Here is a 10,528-nt window from a genome sequence, read left to right as displayed (position 1 = left end):
CCCCCCCCCCCCCCCAACGGATCAAAATGTCAAATTTTCAAATTTCGAGACCAAAAAAAAAAAGTGTTATCCACACTGTGAACCACAGTGTGAAATGAATCGACCACAATGTGAAAACGCCCCAATTTAACATTGTGGAGCACACTGTGAATGAGTGTGAATGAGTGCGAATGAGTGTGTTCTTTCCTTTCCGGTTATCCACACTGTGAACCACAGTGAAAAAACGAATCGACCACAATGTGGAAAACGCCCCAATTTAACATTGTGGAGCACACTGTGATTCACAGTGTGAAACACAGTGTGATTCACACTGTGAATGACTGTGAATGAGTGTGTTCTTTCCAGCAGGGCGTCCCGGTCTTTTCTTTCTATTTGTTGCGTTTGTTTGTTTGTTTATCTGTTACTTTTGTGTGTGTTTTGTTTCGTTCTGTTCCGTTTTTGCTTAAAGTTATCCAATAAAAACGAGATCAATGTTCCCCCCCCCCCCCCCCTCGGATCCGCTCGCTGAGAAAACTTCAGATGGCTAGTAAAATGATACCTCACTTCCATTTAAGCAAAAAGGCTTGCAGGATCCATGTATGAACATAAGGGACGAAAACAAAAAAGTAAGTTATACATTTCGAAAAATGTCAGACATTCTTCGCCTCCCCACTATTTTTCAGATGCGTGATTTCGAAATGTCTATGAATGTACACTATTGATTCAATGAATCTATGGATCTATGAAACAATAATGCAAAATTACGTTTCATACGAACAATATATTGTAATATCTTAAGAAGCAAGGTTGACTTCAACTGTTAAAACTCATTCACAAGCGCTCCTTTTCTATTCGCTTTCAAAATTCATATTTATTTGCCCCGCCCCCTACAAATAAAGCATTCTGTCAATGTTTATTTTCAACTTAATTGCGTCGAGGGTTGGCAAGATGCTGACATGATAAAATGCTTATCACAAATAGCCCAGTTTATGTCTCCGTTGAACTATCATAAACGTTTCATGTATACAATCCTGGGGGAGGGGGGACGGGTTATAGGTAGCATACGTTTTTCTGCTGTTCCCTGTTGAAACCGCCATGTTTACAATAAGATATTTTTTTGATGGGTCGTATAAATCTTTTTTTTTAAATCGATGTCGCAGCCGAAAGGAATAAACAGATTGAAGGGGCGAGTTTGATCTCGAAATTTCGACTTATACATGAGTAATGACTCTTGCAAATAGGTATCAAAGGGAGATGGGGGGGGGGGGGGGGTGTTGAATAGAAATTAATCCTATACTCTTCTTGTAAACGGTATTCTCGGGTTTTTTTGTCGCTAAGTACAACGCTGTCCGTCATCAAGCCCTGCAGCTCCTCTTCGAAACCTGCATTTTACCCTCAGAATAATGATGTTTCGACAACAGCTTTCGTCTTATGCATAAAATTGATCTTGAATTCTTTAATTTTAAAATGCTAGAAAAGCTAATATCATCGACTAAAGTTGTATATGAGAGGATAATACGTTAAAACACAAATAACTAAATGACGCAAAATTAATCACCCAAATATGTGTTGAGTGGGAGTCGGTGCTATCATCGGAAATAAAAAAAAAAAAAAAATCAAAAAGATTTGACTTTTTTTCTTGGGGGGGGGGGGGTGGTATATTGGGGTGACGAAAATGCAAAAACCTTTTATTTATCAGAACAAACATTGTTAATCGTTTAGTACTGTACACTTTGGAATGGTGTTATGTCAATATATTCAAGTCTGTGCCGTTTCCTTTTTATGTGTTTGCACAAAGAATGTATTGATAATAAGGTTCGACAAAATTAGCGCAGGACGAAATGGTACAATATGAATTTCAACATATTTCGTTATGACGTGGAATTTTTTTTTCCTTTTGTCCAACTCCTTCTTCTTCTCCTCCTCCTCCTCCTTCTCCTCCTCCCTCTTCTTCTTCTTCCCTGTCTTCCTCCTCTTCTTTATCAACTTCTCCTTCTTCTTCTTCTTCTTCACCATCTTCTTTCTTTCTTTCTTTAATTAAAACACAACATTGAGGCAAATGGCTCGGACAAAAGTACTTGTAGCCCTATAAATATGTAAAGGGAAGTTTAGACTTTCGGGAGTGGGTCAAACACGTGATCATCTTCAAGTACAAGGTGATGAATTTCATTTTGTTGTGTCCTCTTTTCAGTGATATCCGAGATCATTGCAGCACAACTAAAGCTATCAAATTACATCAGTTATTCAACGCTAATCAAATTGTTAAACAGCTAAGGCTGCATCAAGGTTCTGTAGATATTATTTTATTTCCTTCTTCACTGCAGAAAACGTAAATGGTTAAAAGTCGTTTGTAAAAATAGTTTAAATGATTAATAGTTATTATTGTCAGGTGGTATGATTTATATTTAAATCAGTTGCCTTTACTTGTTTGTTGTTTGTTGAACAAGATAATATCTGCTACTTTCATTTTGTTTTAAATTGTTGTAAAATGAGTTTGTTTCTCCTCAACTATATTCCTTACTCCAGCAGGGGCCGTGTAAAAATAGAAATCATTGAGATTGAAATTGTCATCGCTTACATGGTTATTATAGTTGTGTTCTTTGGAAAGGTGTTATGTCAATAACACGAACAAGCCCCTATCATGTAATCTTGCGATATTTGCGCAAGGCAGTGATAAAATAATTAAGGCATTGAGGTACTCCAGGGGGAGCCCGGGGGCCCGGGCCCCCTCCCCTGGCCAAAAAGAAATAGGTTTTAAAAAATGGTAACGTTAATTTACCTTCAAAAAAGGAAAAAAAGAAAACAGCCCCCCCCCCCCCCCCCCCTTGGCCCCCAAAAGTATATTTGTTCTCAAGAGGGAGGGGATATAAAGAGGAGAGAGAGGATTGAGTAAAAAATAGTCCTCACTACCACCCCCCCCTCCCCCTTTTTCGGCGGCCGGCTAATTCGCCGTTAACTATTTTCTCACGAATTGGGCCCCCTTTCTCGCTGTCGGCTGGATCCGCCCCTGGATATGCTTATCAATTTATCAACTAAAAAGGTTTGCAGAGAGTGTATGGTACAGCATTAGGATTCACAAAATATATATCGTATGGCGCGGTATTGTTTCCAATAAAATATCCAATATGACCTATAGGGCTCGGGAAAAAAGTATGCGTAGATCGTCATAATATCATATAAACAAAGTGCAGATTTTCAGGATTGAGTTACATGTACATACACCTGATGTTATTGGATTCATATTCTGTTCTCAAAACAAGAAAGCCTTCACCAAAATAATTGTTGATGTGAACTTAGAACATGTTTGACAAGAAAACAGATTTTCTATTGACTTAATTTGAGGCGAAACTGTGACAGGTGTCACAAGAACGCAATCATTTCAGCAGTACATGTTTCATTTCAACGTGAATTATTACTGACAATGGCCGAATGCCTCCTCCTCGACCCGCCCCCCCCCCCCCCAAAAAAAAAAAAAAATTAAATAAATAAATTTTAAAAAATAAATAAATAAATAAATCCGCCAGTGCTTTACCTAATTTTACTCTACTGCCTTGCGACTCACACTCGCTACATCGTCCCCATTCGGACCAATGCGTGTACACTTCTACCGAGGTTCGATCCTTCATCTTAATCGCTTCTTCTCCCTTTGGTTCTTGCCGTCTGCTAGCTGTATCTCTTCAATATCGTCGGGTGAGAGGGAGATGACTTCTACGTTATAGTACCCAAGTTCTCTGTAGCAAGGGAAATGAAACAAGGACATTATTATGTCGTGAATGGGGGGGGGGGGGGGGGTGGGGGGGCTTAACAATTAAAACTAAGGAAAACAAAAAGATGAGCATCGTCTGCTACATGTAGCTGCATCTCCAGTATCGGCTGGTGAGATGGACAACAAATTAATGTAAGCGCTAAATGTACTACAGCTTAAAGGGATTAGGTATCTTTGCCTCAGATTCTGAAGAAGAACAAAAATTTAGTTCATGCTGCCAATGCTGCAATGATAAACCTTTTGGTCATTCATGAACCCCATGATTTTAACAAGCCGATCGATTATCAAGATATTTATGATTGGAAATCGAAATTTCATTTTTCGTTTTCCTAACGATTTTTTATAACTGCACAGTCTATTGGGTAAAATGAGTATTGCAAAACCGTGTTGTTTCATGATCACTTTGAAGAGCACTATTTTTTAGGGCTTCAATATTACACCATATTGCATATGGCAAGTAGGGCCATATGCACCTCAGATTTAACATTGCTAAATAATGCATTTAATCAAAAGACCATACGCAAAGAAGTAATGTGATGTATGTATGATGATGTATATTAAAATAATAATTAACACTCAAAAAATAATCATGAAATAAATCTCACTCTTCTCCCCATTCTCGTTTCTCTTTACATCTGTAAATACCGTCGTCACCAGAGAGTTTGGCCCCGCGAATCGAAAGCGACATGTCGGCCTCGAGTACGACGCGGTCTTGCGACTCATCGGAGCGACTATCGTATGCTACTCGACGTTCATCTTCGCCAGGCGATTGTTTGGTCCAGTGGATCTTTTGAACGCGGGAGTTACTGAAAGCATCCCGATCGAAGGAAGAGAAGAAAAAAAAGAATGATTTTTAAAAATTTGCATGAATCAAAATGTACTTTTTAATGATATTCATCTGAATAGAATAGACAGATTTCTGGATTGGAAATTAAAGAGGGTTTGGTAAGATGCGGGCTTTTTTTTCTTCTAAATACGTGTACCATTTTCTCATCTTTGCTCATTTAAAAAAACAAAAATATTCTGATATGAGTATGTTCTCCCCCTTATTTTTTCTTATTTCTCTATCTTGATCCCTGATCACCTCTTCCGGATTTTCGTCATTTTTTTTATTACCTCTTTTCTTCAACTTGTTCTTCCTCTCCTTCTCTTATTCTAAAATTCGCTCTCATACCCCGATAAATAAAAACAATAAAGTTCAAGATCCCTTTTGATCCAAAGCCTTGCTTCCGGATGACCCCTCCCCCTTCAATTCAAATTGAACTTGAAATTTGTTTATTAGAATCTCAATTTTCTCGAACACCAGGATTATTATGTGAACAAAAAACAGTTCACAAAGATGACTGAGTGCAAATGTTAAAATTGTAGGGAGCAAATTTTACAAACTTCTTCATTCATGCCTCTCGTCGGGAATATAAAACATAGATAATATTAAACTCACATATCCCTGATTAAATCATATTTCTAGTAATTCCTTTGTACGTTTAATGTTGTAATCCTAAATAGACACAAACAATGAAGAATTTTCCTACCAGGGATCACAGCGCAGTCTCAGAGAGGCTCTGCCTCGTACACGATGACAGCTCGTCTTCGTTTCCGATCCAAACATTCCTTTCCCAAGCGAACAAACGCCAGCACGCTAGACATGTCTATAGGCCTAGGATCATCACGTGATCCCGGCGGAAACGTGGTCTGTGACTGGCATGAGAAATATATATGATATTTGATGATTAATAAAACGACCATGTTCGTCGTCAATAATAATGGTGATCATCATCATCCAATTCTCTTCATCACCATCATCATCTGCAGCAGCACCATCATCATCATCATCATCACCACCATCATTATCACCATCATCATCACCACCATCATAATCACCATCATACTCCTCAGTCACCACCATCATTATCACCATCATACTCCTCAGTCACCACCATCATAATCACCATCATACTCCTCAGTCACCACCATCATTATCACCATCATACTCCTCAGTCACCACCATCATAATCACCATCATACTCCTCAGTCACCACCATCATTATCACCATTATCATCATCATCATGATCATCATCATGGCCATCATCACCACCACATCAATCATCATCATCATCATCATCATCATCACCACCACCACCATCATCACCACCATCATTGTCACCATCATCAGTATCAGTATCATCATCATCATTATCATCATCATCATAATCACCACCACCATCATCACCACCATCATTGTCACCATCATCAGTATCAGTATCATCATCATCATTATCATCATCATCATAATCGACACCATCATCATTATCACCATCATCATCCTCATCATCATCATCACCACCGTTATCACCATTATATTATCATCATCATCATCATCATCACCACCATCATTATCACCATTGTCATCATCACCATGATCATCATTATCATGGCCATCATCAACATCATCAGCATCATCATCATCATCACCATCATCAGTATCAGTATCTTCATCCTCATTATCATCATCATCATAATCGACACCATCATTAATATCACCATCATCATCATCACCACCATCATTATCACCATTGTCATCATCACCATGATCACCATCATCATCATCATCACCATCATCATTATCAGTGTCATCATCATCATCCTCATCATCATCATCATCGACACCATCATCATCATCACCATCATTATCACCATCATTATCATCACCACCGTCATCATCATCACCACCACCACCATCATCACCATCATCATCATCATCATCACCATCATCATCATCGACACGATCATCATCACCACCATCATTATCACCACCATCATCATCATCACCATCATCATCATCACCACCATCATCATCATCACCATCATCATCATCATCACATCACCATCACCATCATTATCACCATCATACTCCTCAATCACCACCATCATTATCACCATTATCATCATCATCATCATCATCATCATCATCATCACCACCATCATTATCACCATTATCATGATCATCATGATCATCATCACCATCATCATTATCAGTATCTAGACCAAGAACTAGATATTTTATTCCTCAGCACTACATCCTGACTTATGGATCCTGCTGAGTATCGTCGTAGAAGTAGAAGTATCATCATCATCATCATCCTCATCATCATCATCATCCTCATCATCATCATCATCATCATCGACACGTACCATCATCATCATTATCATCATCGACACCATCATCATCACCACCATCATCATCACCACCATCATTATCACCATCTTCATCCTCAACATCATCCTCATCATCATCCTCATGATGAATAACATCACCATTGTGTTATCCTCGTCATTATCACTTTCATCATCATCAAAAATCATCATCTTCATCATCATCAGTATATCTTGCCTTATTTTTGAGGTATACGACCACAGGAAGCTATCATTGGTTACAGCCATCGTCACTATTGGTTCATGAAACGTCACATCGCTGTCAAAATCGGCGCCATCTTGGATGTGTTTCAAGGGATCCAAATGTTTGTAGTTATCACCACTCGACGTGAACATTATTCGTCCATTCACCAGGGAGAAGAAGCCAGCCAATGCCAAATGAATCCATCCACGCAAGTTCATGTTTTTTTTCTTCTTCAAGATAACTAGCTCGATCTGATAGTTAGAAATTTCTTCCCAATACCCAACTCATTTTTCTTTAACAAATGATAAAGCTCACCATATTAGAACCAATTCGATTTCGATCCGAATTTGTTATTGCTTCTCTCTGGTTGCAAGATGTTTCAAAGCTTTACTCTTCAGAATGTCACAAATTTCAACTCTATTTTATTTCAGCAATATATATTCAACGATACAATTTTATTTACCCAAGTATACCAAGTAAGTAGGTATGATTGAAAAAATCTGTCGTAAAATTAAAACCAAACCAAAGATATGTGGTTCAAGCAAAAGGGGTGGAGGGCCATTGTAGGGGAGGGGGGGGGGGTGCGCTGTGTTTACAAATGATGCGCAAAACATATGCGCGCGTCTCCCCTTGACGCGCAAATACACAGGAAAATCAAAAGACAAATGAAGTCGGAGCAGTGCACGCATTCTTATCTATCATTCAGTCAAGTTCTAAACGAATTAAAAAGTTTTACAATCATCTTTTTAAAGGTATACAAAGATATGAAATCTAGCATTGTTTATGAGCTGGAGGATTTGAGGAACGCAGATATTTCGATGAAAACACGAAACAACTTGGAGTAGGATCTGGGATGAAAGTTTGCCGATTGCTCCTTCTTGTTGTCGCATCAATAGCCTTAAAAGTCATCGGGGAAAGTCGTGAGTAACAAAAAGTTAAGATTTGTTGACTATCCTGATTAGGGTAGAGGAAGATTTGCAGAGAGAGAGGTGGGGTGGGGGAGGGAAAGAGATAGAAAGAGAGAGAGAGAGAGAGAGAGAGGGGGGGGGGAAGGAGAGAGAGAGAGAGAGAGAGAGAGAGAGAGAGAGAGGGAGAGTATGATATTAAAGAGGAATGAGCGAGAAAAGGGAAGGTATATGCAAAGATAAAGTGCGAAATATTTAGAAAATAATAGGCCTATCATTGTTGAAACGACTACGACTAGGAGTAGATATGATGATCTAGACCTAGATCTACCACCAAAAAAAAGGACTAACATTTATACCGGTAGATATAACAAAGATTGTTATAATGATATTGATGATGACGTTACAAAGGCCATGGTGTTAGTGATAATGATGATGACAAGTAAACTGATGACTTACTGGTTAAAGTGAATGTGATGACGAGAAAGGGGAAGGAGATGATGTGGAGGAGGCGGAAGGAGGAGGAAGGAGGAGAAGAGGAGGAGGAGGCGGCGGAAGAGGATAAGGAGGAGGCGGAAGGAGGCGGAAGGAGGAGGAGGAAGAGGAGGAAGAGGAGGAGGAGGGGGCGGAAGAGGATGAAGAGGAGGAGGAGAAGAAGGAGGAGGAGGAAAATGAGGAGGAGGAGGAGGAGGAGGAGGAGGGGAGGAAGAGGAGGAGGAGGGGACGAAGAGAAGGAGAAGGAGGAGGAGAAGGAGGATAAGGAGGAGGAGGAGGGGGAGGAAGAGGAGGAGGAGGAAAATGAGGAGGATGAGAAGGAGTAGGGGAGGAAGAGGAGGGGAGGAAGAGGAGGAGAAGGAGGAGGAGAAGGAGGATAAGGAGGAGGAGGGGGAGGAAGAGGAGGGGGAGGAGGAGGAGGAGGGGGAGGAAGAGAAGTGAGGAGGAGGAGGAGGAGGAGGAGGAGGAGGAGGAAGAGAAGTGAGAAGGAGGAGGAGAAGGAGGATAAGGAGGATGAGGTGGAAGGGGAGGGGTATTGTGATCGTATTTCTTCATTAAGTCTTATTCATTATCTTTCTTCAGCATTCCAGCACGAGAGAATGGAGGACGTAGGAAAAAGCGTGGACTTTCCCTGTCAGAGTCAGCTAATTCAGAAATACCAGCCATCCATCAAAATGAGGTAGTATGAGGGTTGGGTGTCCGGGCACTTTCCAAACATAAAGCCCTCTCTTTTGTGAACATATCTCCCCTATTCTGAAAAAAAAAACTACACTGGTTATACCTGTCCGCGCTAGAATTGAGTTCAAGATCCTTGTTTTAACCGTTAAGTGCCTCAAAGTAATAGCTCCAGACCTACTTATTTAACGTAAATACTTACCCTATATGTTCCAAACAGAATCCTCAGATCTTCCCAAACATCTCTCCTCACCATTCCACAAATAAATACTAAATTTTCTACAGGTCTCGCTCTTTTCAGGTTGCATCGGCTGAAATTTGGAATAAATTACCGGAAAATATAAAAAAAACGGAGATTACTGTTGACAACTTTAAGGCGCGTCTTAAAACAATCTTTAAAAAGAGCATCTCTCACCCTTATTATGTTACTCAATCCACCTTTCCTTCTTACTCTTTCTTACAGCGCATAGAGACATAATTATTATGCGCTATATAAGTACGTTATATTATTACTATTTGTCTTCGGATTGAATACAAAAATATTCGTAAAATATATTATGTCATCGAAGATTTATGGAAAAGTGCTCGTAAACTTCTTTAAATTGCCATTTTAAATGAACTCTCCGGATACCCAGCACAACGTTTAGGTACAATAGCTTCGGCTTATTGCTGAAAATAGAGGATAACGCCTCTGGTTGAAAGTTGAAAATGAAGCTTGTGGTTTAATTCTTAAATCTGGGTGCAACAGAGTTACACGGGTACGTACACATAGATAGTGTACTTAAAATTAAATCACCATCGCGAAGAATTTAAAGAAAATTCATTTAAGGGTCATATACATGGCTTCCATTTTGGATCACTTAAAACATGTCATTTTAAGGGGTGCGATGGCTCAGTGGTAGAGCAATGCATGGTCTCGTAATCGAGAGGTCCCGGGTTCGGAAGCCAAGTCGATACGCTAGCGCCCTTTGGCAAGGCATTAATCCTCATTACCAAGTCTCTCAGAGAAGACTTAAGGCTGTCGGTCCCCTGGTTGCTTACTTAAAAGCACACACAAGTCATGCTTTCTTAGCAGTCAGGTAAAATAAAACAAAACTAAACAAACACGTTCAGCAAAACTAATGCACTAGACAATCGGAAAGCAATTGTTTTTCGGTTGTTTTTGCTGCCGTTTTTTTTTTTTTTTATAATATTGATGTTATTCAATTTATTAAAGTCCCTGCAATTCATGTTTCCACATCCCCATAGCTGGACCAAAGATGATGAAACTCTTGAGCACACCAGTCCTCGGACACGGCAAGACGCAGGGG

This window comes from Strongylocentrotus purpuratus, unplaced genomic scaffold (genome assembly GCF_000002235.5).
Source record: "Strongylocentrotus purpuratus isolate Spur 01 unplaced genomic scaffold, Spur_5.0 spur5_scaffold_13, whole genome shotgun sequence".
Classification (NCBI taxonomy): Eukaryota; Metazoa; Echinodermata; class Echinoidea; order Camarodonta; family Strongylocentrotidae; genus Strongylocentrotus; species Strongylocentrotus purpuratus.
This window is presented reverse-complemented; position numbering follows the sequence as displayed.